The sequence below is a fragment of the Hyaena hyaena genome, unplaced genomic scaffold (genome assembly GCF_003009895.1).
Source record: "Hyaena hyaena isolate Hyena2069 unplaced genomic scaffold, ASM300989v1 scaffold_12, whole genome shotgun sequence".
NCBI lineage: Eukaryota > Metazoa > Chordata > Mammalia > Carnivora > Hyaenidae > Hyaena > Hyaena hyaena.
The window spans coordinates 1,891,477-1,915,372 of record NW_024080644.1 but is presented as its reverse complement, the minus strand read 5'-3'; the positions used below and the strand labels follow the sequence as shown (position 1 = coordinate 1,915,372).

Genomic DNA, 23,896 nt, shown 5'->3' with positions numbered 1-23,896 from the left:
GTTCAAGCCCCTTGTCGGGCTCTGTGCTGACAGCTTGGAGCCAGGGGCCTGCTTCAGATTCTGTGTCTCCCTCTCTCTCCGCCCCTCCCTCCCTCGCTCACCCTCTCTTTCTCAAAATAAATACACATTTAAAAAATAAGAAATAGGCTTCTCACACTAAGGTTAGCAGACACTCCATTTGTACCGGGAAAAGAATCCAACAGACTGTTTCGGAAGGAGTGCAGACTGGAGAAGGGTGTAGTGTTGAAAATAGCTTACTTCCCGTGATAAAACAGAAATGGCTACAGGATGTCCCTCCTCTCATTTTGTTTTTGTCTCTGGAAAAGCACAGTGCCAAGTAATGGAGATAACACGTTTCCCAGGGCTTTTGAGCAGTAATAATTTATCAATATTCAATTCACACTTAAGCTTTTATTTGCTGTTCCACTGTGAAGTATGATGGGCAATAGTCATTACAAAACCAACATGAGGCTGAGAAGAGCCTGGTTTAACTCTAGAATGTTCGTATTGAATTGCTTTTTTTTTTTCCCCAAGTAAAGAATGAACTGAAAATAGAAGGCTAGGACCAGAGGAAGACATAAATAATGCCATACCTGAATCTCCAGCTAAATACTGAAGTACGGTGTTAGGTTGGTTTAAAAGCAGTTGTTAAAACGCGGTCTTCTAAATTTGACTAGTGAGTCTGAAAAGAAAAAGTAAGGTTGTTTTTTTTGTGTTTTGAATTTGTTCACCGGTGTATATATTACATCTGAAACGTGGTGCAACATTTTGTGTCTAGATTAAAAGAGGAAATATAGCTGCCTAAGATACTATATTATCCCATAATTTGGGGCGCCTGGGTGGCTCAGGCAGTTAGGCGTCCGACTTCGGCTCAGGTCATGATCTCATGTTCATGGGTTGAAGCCCCGCGTCGGGCTCTGTGCTGACAGCTCAGAGCCTGGAGCCTGCTTCGGATTCTGTGTCTCCCTCTCTGCCCCTCCCCTATTAGCACTCTGTATCTCAAAAATAAACATTTAAAACTTTTTTCTAATAATAAATAAAAATAAAAAGTTTGTTTATTCATATGAAACCCCACCACGGTAATTCTGACTAACAACACACCTCCTTAATAAAGCTTTCTGAAATGGTCTGAATTTAAACTGCACACTGATAGCCTCAGGGCAGGAATTATTCTCATTTGCATTTTACTCTGGTCTTCGGTAAAATGAGTTTTAATGAGACGTTAATTTTGCTGTCGCGATCACTCATGCTGAAAACAGGTCATGGGGTGCTGAAGATTACCATAAAGGAGAGGAGGGTGGGGATCAGAACGGACGTGTGAAGTGTACCTCTCACTCAAATGCATGTGTTTTTTTTAATGTTTGTATTTATTTTTGAGAGAAAAAGAGCGCACACACATTGGGGAGGGGGGGGGGGTGGACAGAGGATCAGAGGCAGGCTCCAGGCTCATTGTTAACAGCAGAGAGCCTGACACGGGGCTTGAACTCACAAACTACAAGATCATGACCTGAGCTGAAGTCAGATGCTTAACTGAGCCACTCTGGTGCCCATTCGAACACACATTCTTTTTTTGATAATGCCTTAATCTGCACTCTGTTCCAGTTGCTCTCAACTTGAGTATGGAGACTGGGTCCCAACTTGGTCTCTGGAAAGCTCTGGCCTCTGGTTGCCAAGTGCCCAGGTATGCATCATGTGTAAAGTCATGTGTGTTCAGTCTGGAGAAATGCTATTGTCAGGCACATCCTTGCTGGAGTTTTGCAGATGTACTCGTGACTTTTTTTTTTTTTTATTTTTTAAACGTTATTATTTATTACTGAGAGGCACAGAGAGACAGAGCATGAGCAGGGGAGGGGCAGAGAGAGGGGGAGACATAGAATCCAAAGCAGGCTCCAGGCTCTGAGCTGTCAGCACAGAGTCCAATGCGAGGCTCAAACTCACAGACTGTGAGATCATGACCTGGGCCAAAGACTGAGCCACCCAGGCGCCCCTAACTCGTGTCATGTCTTTTCTTAAAAAAGAAAAAAAAAAAAAAAGGCCAGCTTTCTTTACAGTCAATGCAACCAATAAAATCTCTCAGCTTAGAATTAAAATCGAACACTTAATAAGTATAGGACTGCCTATAAGTAAAATCACATGTTGAGCCTGGGTTAGCTGGATAGGCTGCTACAACCCAAAGAGTAGTTTGTCTGTATTGTCAGCTTTTTCGTTGCTTTTTCTTTCATACCTTACTCAGATTTTGAACATACATGTGTTTAAGGAATATAATTTTGTTCCACTCTGGCCACTTTGCTTTGGATTTGGTAGAATGAATTTTCACTGAAAATGATTGAACTCTTTGCTGTTCCAACACTCCTATAAATTTAACCTGGCTCCCCCCCTTTTTTTTTAAGATTAAAAAAAAATGTTTATTTTAAGAGAGAGAGAGCATGAGCAGGGGAGGGATAGAGAGAAAGAGAGAGAGGGACAGAGAATCCCAAGCAGGCTCTACACTGTCAGCACAGAGCCTGAGGTGGGGCTCAAACCTATGAACTGTGAGAGCCAACTGAGCCACCCAGGTGCCCCTTGTCCTCCTTTTTCTAATGCTATAAAGAACCAGAAAAACCTGCAGTGGCCCTTAGGAGAGGCCTGGAGCCAGACAAAAAGAGCAGGGACACTTGGCCCAGGTACCAGTAGACCATTAGGTCTCTGGCTCTGCACTTAGAGTACACTTTTCCTTGCGGATGAAGGTATAAACAAGTCACAGACTAAGAATTTTACACCGAGAAAAGGGCAACGTTCTCAACCTGCTATTTGCTCAAGTGTAGGCATGACATTGTTGGACATGTGACAGGTGTCCCAGCAATCCCGGGTAACCTCTGCTGAGTTGAGTGAAGAAACCTCACTGGCATGCTCATTCCAAATACAGTCCTGAAAGTCGGGGCTGGAGGACCCCTTTCTAGGCACAAGTTATGACCTGTTCCAAGCTGGATCTTAAATTTTCAAAGAAGAAAAACACAGCCCAGTCTTTGCGGTCATGATAGGAGCCAGGCATAAAGCATACTTGATAGAAAGCCATAGATGGTCATAAGATTTTTGTGGTTTTATTGGTTTTGGCTACCTGGTACCAAGCAGCAAAGAGGACTATTTAAATGTGCTTTTAGGAATGCCTGGGTAATTCAGTCAGTTAAGCATCCAACTCTTGATTTCGGCTCAGGTCATGATCTCATGGTTTGTGGGTTCAAGTCTCACATCCAGCTCTGCGCTGACAGTGAGGAGCCTGCTTGGGATTCTCTCTGCTCCCATCCCCATTCATGTTTGCTTTCTCTCAAAATAAACATTTTTTTTTAATTTTTTTTTAAGGTTTTTTTTTATTTATTTCTAGAGAGAGAGAGAGCGTGAGCAGGGGAGGGTCAGAGAGAGAGGGAGTCACAGACTGAAACAGGCTCCAGGCTCTGAGCTGGCAGTCAGCACAGAGCCCGACGCGGGGCTCGAACCCACGAACCGTGAGATCATGACCTAAGCGAAAGTCGGACGCCCAACCGACTAAGCCACCCAGGCGCCCCTCAAAATAAACATTTTGAAATAAATAAATAAACTTGCTTCCCTGTTTCACTGCTTACCACTTGATGGAGGATGGGGGTGACTGGCAAAAAATAATAATACAAAATAAGAAGAATGAAGCAAGGGGAGGAGAGGGCCAAGATGGCGGAACAGCATGGAAGGTTTTTGTTGTGTTTCGCATCCCTGAAATGTGGCCAGATCAACACTAACCCATCTTGCACACCTATAAAACTGATTTGAGAATTAACACAACAATCTGCACAACCTGAACCACAGAACCCAGCAGATATGCAGCGCAGAGAGGCGGTGCGAGGGAGAGAGAGGGCAGGGAGCTGTTTTTGCTTGCAGGGACAGGACAGAAACACGGAGAGTACGGGAAAACCAGCCCCCCCAAAAGCAGCTGGAGAGAAAAAGTAAAAGTGGAAACAGCCACGAGGGACTGAACAAAAAAGGGAGAGAGGAGAAATGAAAGGGTTTAAATTCCTTTAAGACTCTATAAACCGGGGGAGCACAGAGTCTGAAACTCTGCAGCTCGATGCCTGGTGGTGCTCTGGTGAGAAGGGCTAATCCCTGGGAGCAGACAGCAAGGTCTGAGGGGTCTGTGCGCCACATGGGGAGAGGCGGTATGGCCACCCCATAGGCAAAGGTCCCAGCGGATCCTGGAGAATGGCCACACTCGCTGGTGTTGGAACAAGGACATTAAAAGATGGTGGAGTCTGGCACTAGATGAGTGTTGTGATTTGCCATAAACCCTGAAATGCTGTTGCTACACAATCGCGTGAACTTTTTCTGGGGCAGGCTGGTTCCTGGACACTATCTCTGGGAATCAGCAGCAGCATGGTCTTCACAAACGTTCCTGGCAGCAGGCCAGCACCCAGCCATTGCTCAGCAAGACCCTGCCCCAGATGGTCAGAAAGGGTCAAAGCCATAGTCCCTGAGAAGCGAGGAGTTGGGAAACAGCCCCATCTGAGATAAAACTCAGGAGGGAGGTGCCGCCTGACAGCTTGGTCACAGTTCAGCGAGGAGTGGATGGAAGCCAGAGACAAGGAGGGGTGCATGACTGCCAGTCGGGGAGAGTACAGAGTTCTGATACTAGAGGCTGGGTAGCTGGGTGACACCATTTTCACCCCTCCTGCACATGCGCATGCATACACACCTACACGCACCACAGCAAGCCACCCCAGTAAGCTAAGCAGCACCATCTAGTGGAGAATGGAGCCATTACACTAAGCCCTGCCCACCCAACTGGGCAAAATGTACTCTTGATGACCACCACAAGCCTCTCTGCCTGCTTAGTTTATGGACTATAAAGTGCTCATAGTTTGACTTCTAAGGGAAACCAGATTTAATTTCAATCATATTTGATACTGTCTGCTGCTCCATCTATTCACCTTTTTTCTTTTCTTATTCTTGAATACAGAAATAAATTTTATTTTTATTTTCCATTTTCATTAAAGATTTTCCTTTAATTTTTTCCATTCTATTTTTTACATTTTTGTAAATTTTTAAAATTCTATTTTACTTTCATCATTTCATTTCATTCTTTTATCATATCCATTTTTTCAAATTTTCAAACGTTTTCCTTTTTTTCCTTTTCTTCCTTTTCTTATCGTCCCTTTTTTTCTCTATCAAGTTTTTTTTCAACAACCAGACCAAAACACACCTAGGAACTAGCATCCTGTATCTGATTTTTCTGTGTTGTTTTTAATTTAATTTTTTTTACTTTATTAATTCCTTTTCTTCCCTCAAAATGATGAAATGAAATTACCCCAAAAGAAAGAACAGGAAGAAATGACAGCCAGGGATTTAATCAACACAAATACAACAGGATGTCTGAACCAGAATTTAGAATCACGATAATAAGAAGGCTAGCTAGGGTTGAAAACACAGAAGAATCCCTTTCTGTGGAGATAAAAGAAACAAAAGTTAGTCCGGATGAACTAAAAAACACTATAACTGAGCTGCAAACTCAGAATGTATGCCATGGCGGCGAGGATGGATGAAGCAGAGCAGTGAATCAGCGACATAGAGGGCAAACTTATGGAGAATAATGAAGCATAAAAAAAGAGAGAGACTAAGGCAAAAGAGCATGAAATAAGAATTAGAGAATTCAGTGACTCATTAAAAAGGAGTAACATCAGAATCATAGGGGTCCCAGAAGACGAAGAGAGAGAAAAAGGGGTAGAAGGTTTATGTGAGTAAATCATAGCAGAAAACTTTCCTAAGCTGGGGAAAGACGCAGACATCAAAATCCAGGAAGTACAGAGAACTCTCATTAGAGTCAACAAAAACCAACCATCAACAAGGCATATCATAGTCAAATTCACAATATACTCAGGCAAGGGAAGAATCGTGAAAGCAGCAAGGGGGAAAAAAGTCCTTAACCTACAAGGGACGACAGATCAGGTTCTCAACAGACCTACCCACAGAAACTTGGCAGGCCAGAAAGGAGTGGCAGGATATATTCAATGTGCTGAATTGGAAAAATATGCAGCCAAGAAGTCTTTATCCAGCAAGGGTGTCATTCAAAATAGAAGGAGAGATAAAAAGTTTCCCAGACAAACAAAACTTAAAGGAGTTTGTGACCACCAAACCAGCCCTGCAAGAAATTTTAAGAGGCACTCTCCGAGGGGGAAAAAGACAAGACAAAACCAAACCAAACCAAAACCAAAACCCACAAAAAGACCAAAAGCAACAAAAACTAGAAAGGATCAGAGAGCACCATCAGAAACTCCAACTCTACAGGCAACATAATGGCAAGAAATGCATATATTTCAGTACTCACTACAAATGTCAATGGACTAAATGCTCCAATCAAAAGACATAGGGTAACAGAATGGATAAGGAAACAAGATCCATCCATATGATGTTTACAAGAGACCCATTTTAGACCTGAAGACACCTTCAGATTGAAAATAAGGGGATGGAGAACCATCTATCATACTAATGGTCACCAAAAGAAAGCCGGAGTAGCCATACTTATATCAGACAACCCAGATTTTAAAATAAAGACTGTAATAAGAGATGAAGAAAGGCATTATATCATAATTAAGGGGTCTATCCACCAAGAAGATCTAACAATTGTAAACATTTATATTCCAAACATGAAAGCACCCAAATATATAAATCAGTCAATCACAAACATAAAGAAATTCATTGAAGGGTGCCTAGGTGACTCAGTCAGTTAAGTGTCCGACTTCAGCTCAGGTCATGATCTCACAGTTGATGGGTTTGAGCCCTGTGTTGGGCTCTATGCTAACAGCTCAGAGCCTGGAGCCTATTTCTGATTTTATGTCTCCCTCTCTGCCTCTCCTCCACTCACACTCTGTCTCTGTCTCTGTCTGTCTCTCTCTGTCAAAAAAAAAAAAAAATGTTAAAAGAAAAAAGAGACTCATTGATAATAATACCATAATAGTAGGAGACTTCAACACCCCACTTACAGCAATGTGGACAGATCATCTAAACAGAAAATCAACAAGGAAATACTGGCTTTGAATGACACACTGGACCGGATGGACTTAACGTATATACAGAACATTTCATCCTAAAGCAGCAGAATACACATTCTTCTCCAGTGCACATGGAACATTCTCCAGAATAGATCACATACTGGGACACAAATTATCCCTCAACAAGTACAAAAAGATTGAGACCATACTGTGCATATTTTCAGATTACAATGCTATGAAACTTGAAATCAACCACAAGAAAAAATTTGGAAAGATAAATACTTGGAGACTGAAGAACATCTTACTAAAGAATAAATGGGCTAACCAATAAGTTAAAGAGGAAATTAAAAAGTACATGAAAGCAAATGATAATGATAACACTACAGCCTAAAACCTCTGGGATATAGCAAAGGCGGTCATAAGAGGGAAATATATAGCAATCCAGGACTTCCTAAAGAAGGAAGAAAGGGCTCAGACACACAACCTAACCTTACACCTTAAAGAGCTAGAAAAAGAACAGCAAGGGGCACCTGGGTGGCTCAGTCGGTTAAGCGTCTGACTTTGGCTCAGGTCATGATCCCATAGTTCGTGGGTTCGAGCTCCATGTCGGGCTCTGTGCTGACAACTAGCTCAGAGCCTGGAGCCTGCTTCCGATTCTGTGTCTCCCTCTCTCTCTGACCCTCCCCTGCTCACGCTGCCTCTCTCTCTCTCAGAAATAAATAAAACATTAAAAAACTTTTTAAAAAATAAATAAACAAAGAGTACCTTATATTAATTTTTCTGGCGAGCTTATGCTACCAAACATGTAGCCTGTGTGAGCAACCCTGGTAGTTACTCCTGCAGTAGTCGGTGCTGTGTCTCACGAGAGCACAGAAACTCCGGGACTGAACTGGTGACAACAAATGGACAAATGTCTAGACGAGGTCTAAGCTAATTGTGGCCACACAGTGGTCTCTTCAGCAGGATTCCCGTGTGACAGAAGGGCAGACCGGCCCCTGAAGCTCGCTGTGATGGCCTGTAGAGAAGGCGGGTAGTGCACCAGCTCTCGAGTCGGACTTCTGTGTTCCAGTCTTGGTGCCGTCAGCTGGCGGAGTGNTAAAAAAAAAAAAAAAAAAAGAAGAGCAAATAAAACCCAAAACAAGCATAAGACAGGAAATAATAAAGATTAGAGCAGAAATCAATGCCATCAAAACCAAAACAGTAGAACAGATCAATAAAATCAGGAGCTGGTTCTTTGAAAGAATTAACTAAATTGATAAACCCCTAGCCAGTTTGATCAAAAAGAAAAAGGAAAGGACCCAAATAAATAAAATAAAAAATGAAAGAGGAGAGATCACAACTAACACAGCTGAAAGAAAAACAATAATAAGAGAATATTATGAGCAACTATATGCCAGTAAAATGGGCAATCTGGAAGAAATGGGACAAATTCCTAGAAACATATAAACTACCAAAACTGAAACAAGAAGAAATAGAAAATTTGAACAGACCCATAACCAGTGAAGAAATCGAATTAGTAATCAAAAATCTCCCAAAAATCAAGAGTCCAGGGCCAGGTGGCTTTCCAGAAGAATTCTACCAAACATTTAAAGAAGAGATAATACCTATTCTCTTGAAGCTGTTCCAAAGAATAGAAATGGAAGGAAAACTTCCAAACTCATTCTATGAATCCAGCATTACCTTGATTCCAAAACCAGACAAAGGCCCCAACTAAAAAGAACTACAGACCAATTTCTCTGATGAACATGGTTGCAAAAATCCTCAACAAGATACCTGTCAACAGGATCCAACAATACCTTAAAAGAATTATTCACCACGACCAAATGGTATTTACACCTAGGATGCGGGGCTGGTTCAATATCCACAAAACAAGCAATATGATACATCACATCAATAAAAGAAAGGACAAGAATCACATGATCCTCTCAATAGATGCAGAGAAAGCATTTGACAAAATACAGCATCCTTTCTTGATAAAATTCCTTGAGAAAGTAGGAATAGAAGGATCATACCTCAAGATCATAAAAGCCATATATGAAAGAACACTATTATCATCTTCGATGGGGAAAAACTGAGAGCTTTCCCCCTAAGGTCAGGAACATGACAGGGATGTCCACTCTCACCACTGTTATTCAACATAGTATTGGAAGTCCTAGCCTCAGCAATTAGACAACACAAAGGAATAAAAGGCATCCAAATCTGCGAGAAGGAGGTCAAACTTTCACTCTTTGCAGATGACATGATACTCTAAATGGAAAACCCAAAAGATTCCACCAAAAAAACTGCTAGAACTGATCCGTGAATTCAGCAAAGTTGCAGGATACAAAATCAATGCACAGAAATAGGTTGCATTTCTATACACCAATAATGAAGCAACAGAAAGAGAAACAAGGAATTGATTCCATTTACAATTGTACCAAAAACCATAAAATACCTAGGAATGATCCTAGCCAAAGAGGTGAAAAATCTATACTCTGAAAACTATAGAAAACTTATGAAAGAAATTCAGTAAGACACAAAGAAATGGAAAAATATTTCATGCTCCTGGATTGGAAGAACAAATATTGTTAAAATGTCGATACTACCCAAAGAACTCTACATATTCAATGCAATCCCTATCAAAATAACACCAGCATTCTTCACAGAGCTAGAACAAACAATCCTAAAATTTGCATGGAACCAGAAAAGACCCCGAATAGCCAAAGCAATCCTGAAAACAACACCAAAGCTTGAGGCATCACAATCCCAGATTTCAAAATGTACTACAAAGCTGTAATCATCAAGACAGTATGGCACTGGCACAAAAACAGACACTCAGATCAATGAAACAGAATAGAAAACCCAGAAATGGACCCACAAATGCATGGCCAACTAGTATTTGACAAAGCTGGAAGGAATATCCAACGGAATAAAAACAGTCTCTTCAGCAAATGGTGCTGGGAAAACTGGATGGTCACATGTAGAGAAAGCAACCTGGACCACTTTCTTACACCATACACAAAAATAACCTCAAAATGGATGCAAGACCTGAACGTAAGACAGGAAGCCATCAAAATCTTAGAGGAGAAAACAGGCAACAACCTCTTTGACCTTGGCTGCAGCGACTTCTTACTCAACACGTCTCTGGAGGCAAGGGAAACAGAAGCAAAAGTGAACTATTGGAACCTCATCAAAATAAAAGCTTCTGCACAGCAAAGGAAACAATCAGCAAAACCAAAAGGCAACCGATGGAATGGGAGAAGATATTTGCAAATGACATATCAGATAAAGGGTTAGTATCCAAAATCTATAAAGAACTTATCAAACTCAACACCCAAAAAACAAATAATCCAGTGAAGAAATGGGCAAAAGACATGAATAGACGCTTCTCCAAAGAAGACATCCAGATGACCAACCGACACATGAAAAGATGCTCAGCATCACTCATGATCAGGGAAATACAAATCAAAACCACAATGAGCACAACGAGATACCACCTCACACCCATCAGAATGACTAACATTAACAACTCAGGCAACAACAGATGTCGGTGAGGATGCAGAGAAAGAGGCTCTCTTTTGCACTGCTGGTGGGAATGCAAACAGGTACAGCCACTCTGGAAAACAGTATGGAGGTTCCTCAAAAAATTAAAAATAGAACTACCCTACACCCCAGCAATTTACTACTAGTTATTTATCCAAGGGATACAGGTGTGCTGTTCTGAAGGGACACACGCACCCCAATGTGTATACCAGCACTATCAACAATAGCTAAAGTATGGAAAGAGCCCAAATGTCCATCGATGGATAAATTGATAAAGAAGATGTGGTATATATATACAATGGAGTATTACTCCACGATCAAAAAGAATGAAATCTTGCCACTTGCAACTATGTGGATGGAACTAGAGGGTGTCATGCTAAGTGAAATTAGTCAGTTGGAGAAAGACAAATATCATACTTCTCTGAGAAATTTAAATACAAAACAGATGTATATAAAATACATAAAAACAGGGAGGGGGACAAAACATAAGAGACTCTTAAATACACAGAAAAAACAGAGGGTTGCTGGAGAGGTTGTGGGAGGGGTGATGGGCTATATGGGTAGGGAGCATTAAGGAATCTATTCCTGAAATCATGTGTTGCACTGTAGGCTAACTAAGTTGGATGTAAGGTAAAAATAAATAAATTTTTTAAAAAATGAAGCAAGGGGCTTCAAGCGTGCAGGCTGGGGCTCTAGTCCCAATGAGTGACCGTGTGTGCATGTGTGTGCATGTGAGTGCTCACGTGTTGGGTTTAAACTCGTTACCTTCAAAACACTGAAAAGATCATTTTGAGTGGACATGAGAGAAGAAAATTACATCTGAAACGAAGACAATCAGGAGGAAATCTTGTGTGCGATCTGTAACATCCAATCCTGCTGTGAAAACGAAGCCATCGGCAAGTTGTATCGCCCCACAGGCCGGCAGGATGAAAGCTCCGCAGAAGGAAATTCTGAGAAGGAAATTCATTTCTATCAAAATGCCATTCACAGATTGTGTGTTAATCTAAACTACTAGAGTTTAAAGCGTTAGCTTCAAAACTGCATGAGGATCATAGTCGGTATGTTGTCAAATGAGTTCTGACCCAGTTTTCACATCTAGAGACTCTCCAAAGAGATCTTTTCTGCTGTTCTTATTATGGTAACAATTTCTTCGGGACAGAGATGATCGAATACCCATGTGCACAGATAACACTGTAGGTTTTCTGGTTTTTAAGTGAGTTAAAGTGGCTTTGGGTGTCGTACAGGGTGAATCATAAATATATCCAGAATGACTTTTGCGAGGTAATTCTGCTTCTAAGGTGGTCCAAGGGCTGGAGTGAGACTGACTGAATGAGGAACAACATCCAGGGAGCTTGTTGAAAAACCCAACTTCTGGGACCCTCTCCTGGAAACTGAGCACGGATGTGGTGTGTCCAGGAGTCTAAAACTTTTTAAGTGCAAATGCAGTGGAGTTTGAAAACCATTTCCACAGTGCACTGTTGTCCTTTGAGTGAAAACTGTGAGGGCAAGGGGGATTGCCAAACTTTAAAACTATAGACCAGAATAAAGACAAATAGGGGCGCCTGGGTGGCTCAATCAGTTAAGCATCTGACTCTTGATTTCATCTCAGGACATGATTTCAGAGTTCAGGAGTTCGAGCCCTGTATCGGGCTCTGTGCTGACAGTGCAAAACCTGCTTGGGATTCTCTTTCTCCCTATCCCTCTGCCTCTACCCTGCTTGTGCTCTTTCTTCCCCAAAATGAATGAATAAACTTAAAAAAAAGAATATAGACAAATATAACACCCACATACCTACCCAGAACTGCCATATTTGCTTCAAGTATTACTTCCATCAAAAGAAATGGGCAGTGGGGAGGCACCTGGGTGGCTCTGTTGGTTAAGTGTCCAACTTTGGCTCAGGTCATGATCTCACAGTTCGTGGGTTTGAGCCCCGCGTCAGGCTCTGTGCTGACAGCTGAGAGCCTGGAGCCTGCTTCAGATTCTGTGTCTCCCTCTCGCTGGCTCTCAAAACTGAATAAACATTTTTAAAAAATTAAAAATTAAAAAAGGGAGAGAGAGAGATCGGACATTATGATAACGTCCCTGTTTCCCCAGTCCTCAGCCCCGTTTTCTCCCTCTACTTCACAAGCCACCACAGTCATGATTCGGTGTGTGGCCTTCAGGCACAGGCTGTAATGGTGCCCAACCTTGCTGACAGATGGCCAGTTCAGGAGGCCACAGCAATCCTAGGCTGGCAATTTCACAGGGGGGATGGGCAGGCGTGTTTCTTCAGAGAAGGGCTGAGCGGATCTTAACCAATTCCAAGGAAAAGGGAAAACATCCAGTACATTGAGAACATGGAGAATGTATTGTGTGAGCAAAATGACCATGGTGTCGCGTTTTCTAGCAAAGTGCCAGGGACAGTGTTTCTCCAGAAGTGATAATGGGGTTCTGGGTTAGAAATGGGTGCTCTCCACAGACGTGGGGTATACTATGACTGCCTTCCATCATTTGTGCAAACAAGATTCCTAGTCACCTGCCGTTTCTCACCTGTGACTGGAGTCCCAAGAGCGAGAGGAGAATGGGTTCTGTCAAATTTTCCTTTCAGAAAAGGAAAAGTACTGAGCCCCGGCTTTGCAACTAGGGACCTTTGGTTCTGCCCAAGACAAGTCCTCTTAGCTTTAAGTCTGCAATCCCTGCAGCCCAACTCTGCAATAATATTCCCCAGACAAATAATGACAAATGAAATAGCACGTTAAGCCATCTGTTCGAGTTGGTGCATTTTGCCTCTGGTGTTTATAAACCTGCTGCAGTAAAAAGCAAAAACAAAGCCCTGAGTTTAGCAAAAGGCATGGTTGGGTGAGCAGCCAGAAGCAATTTCCATCTCAGAAAGAAACACGACTTAATTTATTTTTATCCAAGATGTTTTGGGAGTGTGTGCTTTGCTGTAGAGTAATAAATGCAGTATGCTCTGATATTGCCAGCCTCTCCTTTTTGAAGAAAAGCAAGGCGAAAGTGGAGGTGTCACAACGTTGGGGTCGTGTTTTATGTCTAAATGTGGCTCTGTTGCTGAAATTAGCACTAAGAATCTTCTGGAACATCTGCCTAACTAGTTCACCAAGTGATTCCTGGTGGTGCCTGGAAGATGATGTTCATGGATGACCAGCGGCGGTTGGCTTATGTTTTGTCTGCTTTGGAAAATCCCAATGGGGACTTCTCCCTATTGCTTGGCTCAGTGACCTCACAAGCTAGCATTATATTTATTTGGTCTTTTCTACAGAACAGGACGATGTGAAAAGGCGGGATTAGCTAGTTCTCAGCAAGCTGTAGGGCAGCGCTAACCCTCATAACCTTTTGAGGAAGGTAAAATGTCCCCCCAACGGGGAAAGCAATTTGGGCTCAGAGAGTTTAAAAGACTTTCCTGGGGTTGGTTGCTCAGCAGGGAGATGGAAAAACAAAAACTTGTTTTCTTTGTCTCAAACTATTGGTCAAATAAGTAAAACAAACAGGAGGCAGCATTTCAAATGCACGTGAGGGGCGGGGCGGGATCCGGGGAGGGCGCTGAGTGCCACTGTGTCACCTGGTAGTGTTCAATGACGAAATGTCTCCTGTGCAGCACCGGGGACAAACGCGTATGGTTTTATGGGTTTGAAGAGATCACTGGCCCCTCACAGCAGCTCGGGCACTATTTTGTAATCAGTTCTACTCCCTAACAACTGCTGCATACCCGGAGGGGAGAACGTGAAAGACGTTTTTGTCCAGAACCGTGTTCCTTGCTCGAACCGTGTTCGAAGAAAACAAAAGAAAGGCTGCATTTTCAGCATGCACAGTGGCGTGTGTCAGACACAGTCCAACAGAAAGAAACGAACTTGCGATGACTGAAAATTATTAACACATGCCGGTGAATAAATGCAAGTGTTGGATTTTTAAAAAATATGTGATCTTTTTTTTTCTGCTTTCTTCATTTATTGCCTCAGCAGAAAATCTAATGAAACTGCAGAAAATAAGAGAAGTGCAGAGCAGCAATGCTGCAGCTTCTAGAAAAGCCCCCCACCCTCCACCGCCTTTCAGGATTGTTTTATCTTTTAATTTACTTTTATTTATTTATTTTTTAAGTAGCCTCCACTCCCAATGTGGGGCTTAAACTCACCACCGGGAGATCAAGAGTCACATGCTCTACAGTCAGAGGTAGCCAGGCGCCCTCCTTTCAGGACTTTTTAAGTCGTTTGTTTTAACAATGAAAACCCATTTGAAAACGATAGCCGTTCGAAGCTCTGGTGAAGAACACTCTAGCCTGAAACTGCAAGCATAAGGAAATGAATATTAAAGCGTGTCCTCAATCATGTGATTTCGCCAACGTTTTCTGCACCCTGCGTTGGCTCCTCCTCCACTGGGTCACTGATAAGTCCCCGTATTTGACGTCTTGTTAACTCCCTTACACTCCTGTTTGTCCTGTTTGTGAGTCCCTCGGCATGGGGTTGAGCGACAACACAGCGGTGACTAAATTAGTTAACAATGCTCTCCCGGAATCGAACCAATTGAACCCTCACAGTTTGACTCCTGAGTGCAAACACCCAGCGATCAATCAGCAATCAATCGGATCACGTTCTTGGTCAGGGCTTGGGTCAGCTGGCGCTGGCTTGAATGATTTAGTGAATAGATGGCTCAACCACATCAAATTTGACTTATGATCTGTACGTATGTAAAAATCTGTCTGATAACACAAAAGCACTTTTTGTAATTTTTTAATTTTTTAAATGTTTATTTTTGGGGGGGGAGGGGCAGAGAGACAGAGGGGGACAGAATATCGGAAGCAGGCTCGGCACTGACAGCAGAGACCCCCGATGTGGAGCTCAAAATTCACTGAACCAGGAGATTATGACCCAAGCTGAAGTCCGATGCTCAACAGACTAAGCCACCCAGGTGCTCGTGTAATTTTTTTTTAAAGCCTTCATAAACAGCAATTCAGGTAGGTTTACTCTGGGCTTCCTTAAGAACCTTTTAGGAAGCCCTTGCTACCCTCAGAGAGCAGCTGTTTTGAGCACTGGCGGCTATCGCTACACCTTAGAAGCCACCTGGGTTACGGCTGAAATGTACAGTGTGCAATGTACCAAGCACAAGCAGAAGTCTTAATAAGTTGGTTTCCTGGATTGGATCCAAACAAGTCTGATTTATCAAATGGGGAGAAATGAAGCCTCCTGCTGGAAAACGGGTTTGTTTCCTTCTATTTACCTATACATTCAGCCTATCAACGAGTTTTAGGGTAAAAAATTAGAAAGCTGCCCCTAAGTAACTAGTTCTCAACTATGCCAGATATTAACAGTTCAGAAACTAGAAAGCGGCACCAGTATCTCATTAGCATAAATCTCCTTGATTGCCCACGCATTCTACCCTGGAAGAAAATACATTTTCCCCCATGGGACTCAAAGTTATTTTCATTTGGAATAAAAATAAACGCAACCCACAAGCATCATTTTCCCCCTAATTTGATTTGTCCGGGAAGAAAAAGGTTGCTCACCACTAAAAGATTTCTAGAAGCTACAAGAGGTTCTGATTTTAACAGTGTAATTTCTAATTAGCCAAAGACCCCATGAATGCCTGATGAAGACAACTGGGGGTGGGGGGATGGGCTGATGTAGGCCAAAGGGTACAAATCTTCAATTATAAGAATGAGGTCAGGGCACCTGGCTGACTTGGTGGAGCCATACTCCGTGGAACATAAGGCTCTTGATCTTGAGGTGTGAGTTTGAGCCCCTCATTGGGTGTGGAGATTACTTAGAAATAAAATCTTTCAAAAATAAAAAAAGTCTGAGGATCTAATGTATAACATGGTGACTATCATTAATAAGGATTTATAGACTTGAAAGTTGTTGAGAATAGATTTTAATTTTTTAAATGTTTTATTTATTTCTGAGAGAGAGAGAGGCAGCATCAGAGAGAGAGGGAGACAGAGAATCTGAAGCAGGCTTCCAGGCTCTGAGCTAGCTGTCAGCACAGAGCCTGACACGGGGCTGGAACCCACGAGTCGTGAGATCATGACCTGAGCTGAAGTCGGACACTTAACCAACTGAGCCACCCAGGCGCCCTGAGAATAGATTTTTTTAAAATGTTTATTTATTTTTGAGAGACAGAGAGTGAGCAGGGGAGGGGCAGGGGGGGTGGACACAGAATCTGAAGCAGGCTCCAGGGTCCAAGCTGTCAGCACAGAGCCCAATGTGGGGCTCAAACTCAAGAACCGTGAGATCATGACCTGAGCTGAAGTCAGCCGCTTAACTAACTGAGCGACCCAGGCGCCACGAGAATAGATCTTAAACATTCTCACCATAGGCACACACAAGAGCTAATTATGTTTTACATATGTGAAGTGGTGGATTTGTTAATTATCTTGATCTTGGAAATTATTCTACAATATGTATGTATATCAAATCATCATGTTGTACACTAACTATATACAATTATATTTGTTAATTATTACTCAATAAGATTTTAAAGTTTGGGGGGCCTGGATGGCTCAGTGAGTTTGCAAGTTCAAGCCCCACATCAGGCTTGCGGCTGTCAGTGCATACATAGCCTGTTTCAGATCCTATGTCCCCTCTCTATCCTTCTCCACTTGTGCTCTCTCTCTCAAAAATAAATAAAACATTTAAAAATTTTTTTCAATACAATTTTAAAGTTTACTTTTAAGTAATCTCTACACTCAACATAGGGCTCAAACTCATGACCCTGAGATCAAGAGTCACATGCTTTCCCAACTGGGAGAGTCACATGTTCTCCCAGCCAGGCACCCCAAAGATTCTACTTTTTTAATTTTTAATTTTTAAAGTAATCAATAAAGTTTTTAAAAAGCAAACTGGGGGGCACCTGGGTGGCTCAATCAGTTAAGTGTCCTACTTCTGTGCTGAAAGCTCGGAGCCTGCTTCAGATTCTGTGTCTCCCTTTCTCTGTGCCCCTCCCTCACTCATGCGCTCTTTCTCTCTCTCTCAAAAGTAAATAAACATTAAAAAAAAAAAACAAAAAAAACAGGGGCACCTGAGTGGCTTAGTCGGTTAAGCGTCCCACTTCGGCTCAGGTCATGATCTCACGGTTCGTGGGTTAGAGCCCCGCGTTGGGCTCTGTGCTGACAGCTCAGAGCCTGGAGCCTGCTTCCAATTCTGTGTCTCCCTCTCTCTCTGACCCTCCCCTGCTCACGCTGTCTCTATCTCTCTCTCAGAAATAAAAAACATTAAAAGAAAAAAAAACCAAACTGGGAAGAATAATTAAGAAGGAAACAAGATAGGGGCGCCTGGGTGGCTTAGTCGGTTAAGCGTCCGACTTTCGCTTAGGTCATGATCTCGCGGTTCGTGGGTTCGAGCCCCGCGTCGGGCTCTGTGCTGACTGCCAGCTCAGAGCCTGGAGCCTGTTTCAGTCTGTGACTCCCTCTCTCTCTGACCCTCCCCTGCTCACGCTGTCTCTCTCTCCTAGAAATAAATTTAAAAAAAAAAGGAAACAAGATAACCAGATAGGAAGCTCCCAGGGGCCTTCCTATGGATGGATGCTGGGAGGGGGGTTTCTAAACACTGAGCTGGTCCCCAAACTTCCTACTCTGAGGATTTGTCTAGTCAAAATAAGGCAGATGTGGGGCATCTGGGTGGCTTAGTCAGTTAAACATCCAGTTCTTTTTTTTTAAGTTTATTTATTTTTGAGAGAAAGAGAGAGCAAGCGAGAGAGAGAGAGAGAGAGAGAGAGAGAGAGAGAGAGAGAGAACGCGAGCATGCACAAGCAAGGGGCGGACAGAAAGAAAGGGGAATAGAATATCCAAAACAGGCTTCAAGCTGACAGCAGAGAACCCAATGTGGTACTCCACTCAGGAACTGTGAGATCATGACCTGAGCTGAAACCAAGAGTCAGGCGTTTAACTGACTGAGCCACCCAGGTGCCCAAGCATCCAACTCTTGATTTTGGCTCACGTCATGATCTCATGGCTCGTGGGTTTGAGCCCTGCATAGGGCTCCTCACTGACAGTTTGGAACCTGCTTAGGATTCTCTCTCCTTCCCTCTCTCTCTGGCCCTCCCCCACCCAAATATTTTAAAATGAGGCAGATGAGAGAAATCAAGACAACACAGTAAGATTTTCATAACTAAATTTGCTCCATTTAAGACTGTCCTATGAGATTATAGGATCTTCGGATCTTTTAAAATTCAAATGTCCATCTTTATAGGACGATACTAGTGGGTTGTTGTTCTTTTAATTCTCTAACTTGCCAAAACACAAAGTTGGTAAACCAATGTTGGTCTCCTTAATTAAAAAAAAAAAAGTGACTGAGACCTAAACACACATGCACATTGAAAGGGAAGGGATGGATGGGGTGCCCATGGTTTGTGAGTTCGAGCCCCATGTCATGCTCTGCGTTGACAGTGCGGAGCCTGCTTGGGATTCTCTCCCCATCTCTCTCTGCCCCTCCCCTGCTCTCTCACTCTCAAAATAAATAAATAAACATTAAAAAAAATAAAGTAGAGGTACCTGCCTGGCTCAGTTGGTTAAGCATCTGACCTCGGCTCAGGTCATGATCTCATGGTTTGTGAATTTGAGCCCCACATTCAGCTGTCTACTGTCAGTACAGAGCCTTCTTCGGATCCTCTGTCTCTGTCCCTCCCCCCTCCCTTGCTCACGTACACACACTCTCTCAAAACTAAACACCTTTTAAAGAATTTTTAAAAAATAAAACAAAGACTGTAATCAAAGAAAGACACTATATAATCATAAGGGAACAATCCTTCTTCTTTTTAGAAGATATAATGATTGTAAATATTTATGCACCTAACATGGAAAACATCCAAATACATACAACAGCAATTAACAGCAATTAATAAAGGAAGAAATCAAGAGCAATACAATAATAGTAGGGAACTCTAACACCCTCTTACATAAATGGATAGATCATCCAAACAGAAGATCAACAAGGGAAAAGTGGCTTTGAATGACACATTGGACCAGATGGATCTAACAGATATATTCAGAACATTTCATCCTAAAGCAGCAAAATACGCGTTCTTTTCAAGTGCACATGAAACATCCTCTGGAAAAGATGACATTAACACACAAAGCAAGTCTCAACAAATTAAAAAAGACTTATGTCATGCATCTTTTCTGATGACAACTCTATGAAACCAGAAATAAACTGCAAGAAAAAAACTTGGAAAGAACAGAAATACATGGAGGTTAAATACCATGCTACTAAACAATGAATGGGTCAACCAAGAAATCAAAGAGAAAATTTAAAAATACATAAAGATGAATAAAAATACACAATGGACTAAAATCTTTGGGATGCAGCAAAAGCTGTTCTAAGACTGAAGATTATAGCAAATGAGACCTACCTTTCCAAGAAGCAAAAAAAATGTCAAATAAACAAAGGAGAAAAGAAGCCAAAACAAGTAGGAGGAAGGAAATAATAAACATTAGAGCAGAAATAAATAGAAACTAAAAAAACAAAAAGAACAGATCAATGAAACTAGGAGGTGGTTCTTTGTTTATTTTTAACATTTATTTATTTTTAATAGTTTATTTCAAGTTGGTTTCTAACATTTATTTTTGAGAGACTGAGAGAGACAGAGCGCAAGTGGAGGAGGAGCAGAAAAAGAAGGCACAGAAGCCGAAGGAAGCTCCAGGCTCTAAGTAAGCTGTCAGCACAGAGCCCAAAGAGGGGCTCGAATCCACAAATCTTTAATCATGACCCGAGCCAAAGTCAACCAAATGAGACACCCAGGTGCCCCAGGAGGTGGTTCTTTGAAAGGTCAACAAAGTTGATAAACCTTTAGCCCAGGGAGAGCGAGAGCGAGAGCGAGAGAGCGAGCGAGCGAGCGAGCGAGCGCGCGCGCTCAAATAAAACCAGAAATGAACAGGAGAAATGGCAACCAACATCACAGAAATACAGAGGATTATAAGAGATTATGAAAAATTATATGACAACAAATTGGACAACCCAGTAGAAATGGATAAATTCTGAGAAACATAACCTTCCAAAACTGAATCAGGAAGAAATAGAAACTATGAACAGGCCAATTTCCAGCAATGAAATTGAATCAGTGATCAACAAACTTCCAACAAAAGTCCAGGACCACATGGCTTCACAGGGGAATTCTATCAAACATTTAAAGAAGAGTTATACCTATTCTTCTCAAACTATTCCAAAAATAGACAAGGAAGGAAAGCTTCCGAATTCATTCTATGAGGCAAGCATTACCCTGATTCCAAAGCCAGATAAAGACACTATAAAAAAAGAGAACAGGCCATTATCTCTAATGAACATAGATGCCAAATTTCTCAACAAAATATTAGCAAACCAAATAGAATACAAATTAAAAAAATCATTTACCACAATCAAGTGGGTTTATTCCAGGGATGCAAGGGTAGTTTAGTATTCACAAATCAATCAACATGATATATCACATCAACAAGAGAAAGGATAAAAGCCATATGATCATTTCAATAAATGCAGAAAAAGCATTCGACAAAGTACAACATCTATTCATGATAAAAACCTCTCAACAAAGTATAGAGGGAACATACCTCAACATAATAGAGGCCATAGACAAAAACCCTAAGCTAACATACTCAGTGGTGAAAAATGGAGAGCTTCTCCCCTAAAATCAGGAACAAGATAAGGATGTCCACTCTCACCCCTTTTATTCAACATAGTACTGGAAGTCCTGGCCACAGCAATTAAACAACAAAAAGAAATAAAAGGCATCCAAATTGGTAAGGAAAAAATAAAACTTTCAGTCTTTGCAGATGACACGATACTATATACAGAAAACCTTAAAGACTTCACCAAAAAAATATCAGAACTGACAAATGAATTCAGTAAAGTCACAGGATACAAAATCAATATACAGAAATCTGTCGCATTTCTCTTTTTCTTAATGTTTATTTATTTTTGAAAGAGAGCGAGTGAGCACACTAGCGGGGGAGGGGCAGAGGGAGGGGTGAAGATACAGAATCAGAAGCAGGCTCCAGGCTCTGAGCTGTCAGTGCACAGCCCGACCCAGGGCTAGAACTCAAAAACTGTGAGATCATGGGGTGCCTGGGTGGCTCAGTTGGTTAAGTGTCCAGCTTTGGCTCAGGTCACGATCTCACGGTCTGTGGGTTCAAGCCCCACATCAGGCTCTGTGCTGACAGCTCAGAGCCTGGAGCCTATCTTCGGATTCTGTGTCTCCCTCTCCCTCTGGCCCTCCCCTGCTCACGCTCTCTCTCAAAAATAAATAAAACATTAAAAAAAGTTTTTTAAAAACAAAACAAAACAAAAAAAACCTGTGAGATCATGACCTGAGCCAAAACCAAGAGTTGGATGCTTAACCGACTAAGCCACCCAGGTGCCCCTGTTGCATTTCTATACACTTGCAATGAAGTAGCAGAAAGAGAACTGAAGAAAACAGTCTCATTTACAATTGCACCATAAAGAACAAAATGCCTAGGAATAAACTTAACCAAGGAGGTGAAAGCCCTGCACTCTGAAAACTATAAAACACTGATGAAAGAAACTGAAGAAGACACAAATGGAAAGACATTCCATACTCATGGGTTGGAAGAACCGATATTGTTAAAATGTCCAACCCAAAGTAACTTACATATTTAATACTATCCATATCAAAATACCAACAGTATTTTCCACAGAACTAGAACAAACAATCTAAAATTTATGGAACAACAAAAGACCCTGAATAGCCAAAACAACCTTGAAAAAGAAGAACAAAGCTTAAGATAGCACAATCTCAGATTTCAAGATATATTACAGAGATGCAGTAATCAAAACAGTACACTACTGGCACAAAAATAAACACCAAGATCAAAGGAACAGAATAGAGAGCCCAGAAATAAACCCATGATTATATATGGTCAATTAATCTACAACAAAGGAAGCAAGAATATGCAATGGGGAAAAAGACAGTCTCTTCAACAAATGGGAACACCGTACAGCTACATGCAGAAGAATGAAATTGGACCACTTTCTAATACTATATACAAAAATAAACTCAAAATCAACTTAATTGCAAGACTTGAACCTGTAAAAATCCTGGAAGGGAGCACAGGCAGTTCCTTGTCTAATATTGGCCATAGCAACACTTTTCTAGGTATGTCTCTTCAAACAAGGAAACCAAAAGCAAAAATAAACTACTGGGACCACATCAAAAGAAAAAGCTTCTGCACACCAAAGGAACCAGCCAACAAAACAAAAAGGCAACCTACTGAATGGGAGAAAATATTTGCAAATGACACATCTGATAAAGGGTTAATATCCAAACTACATAAAGACCTTATACAACTTGAAGAATGTTATTTACGGTAAAGGACCATTTTGGTAAGAGAAATACACATGCATACACACACGTTTCATATTCCTATGACATCTTCAGAATGATTTTCTAAAAACTGGTAAAACTGGTAACCTATGAGAGGAAAAAAGTGAATGTACATGAAATAATAGACGCAACACCCTTTTCAATATAAACCTTTCATACCTTTGCTTTTGCAACATGTGTATATTAACTCAATAATTAATATAAAAATAAATTACTGTCACTAAAATAGAATTATAAAAAACAGAACTTATACACACCAAAAAAATCCAAATCATCCAATTTAAAAATGGGCAGAAGATATTAACAGAGGTTTCTCCAAAGAAAGGGATCCAGATGGCCAACAGACACATGAAAAGATACTCAACATCACTCATCATCAGGGAAATGCAAATCAAAAGCACAATGAGGGGCGCCTGGGTGGCTCAGTCGGTTAAGCGTCTGACTTCGGCTCAGGTCATGGTCTCATGGTTCGTGGGTTTGAGCCCCACATCAGGCTCTGTACTGACAGCTCAGAGCCTGGAGCCTGCTTCAGATTCTGGGTCTCCTTCTCTTTCTGTCTCTCCTCTGCTCTCACTCTGTCTCTCTTCTCAAAAATAAACAAACATTTTTAAAAAGTTTAAAAAGAAAAGCACAATGAGCTATCACCTCCTACCTGTCAGAATGGCTAAAATCAAAATCACGAGGAAAAACAGGTGTCAGCAAGGACATGGAGAAAAAGGAACCAACCCCTGTGCACTATTGGTGGGAATGCAAACTGGTGCAGCCACTGTGGAAAACAGTGTCAAGGCTCCTCAAAATTTGAGAAGGGGCGCTTGGGTGGCTCAGTCGGTTAAGCATCCCACTTCAGCTCAGGTCCTGATCTCACGGTTCGTGGGTTCGAGCCCCGCATCGGGCTCTGTGCTGACAGCTCAGAGCCTGGAGCCTGTTTCAGATTCTGTGTCTCCCTCTCTCTCTGACCCTCCCCTGCTCATGCAGTCTCTCTCTCAGAAATAAATAAAACATTTTTTAAAAAATTAAAAAGAGGGGCACCTGGGTGGCTCAGTCGGTTGAGTGTCCGGCTTTGGCTC

The 23,896-nt window shown here is 41.8% G+C and overlaps 1 long non-coding RNA gene across 1 annotated transcript in view; it reads right to left on the bottom strand.

Annotated features, from left to right (window-relative positions):
• Positions 1 to 599: 599 nt before the first annotated feature.
• LOC120247871 overlaps positions 600 to 23,896 on the bottom strand; it is a 30,972-nt gene continuing 7,675 nt past the window's right edge. The window contains exon 3 of the long non-coding RNA XR_005532435.1: positions 600 to 682. This is a non-coding gene — a long non-coding RNA (uncharacterized LOC120247871). The remainder of the gene's footprint in view (positions 683 to 23,896) is intronic.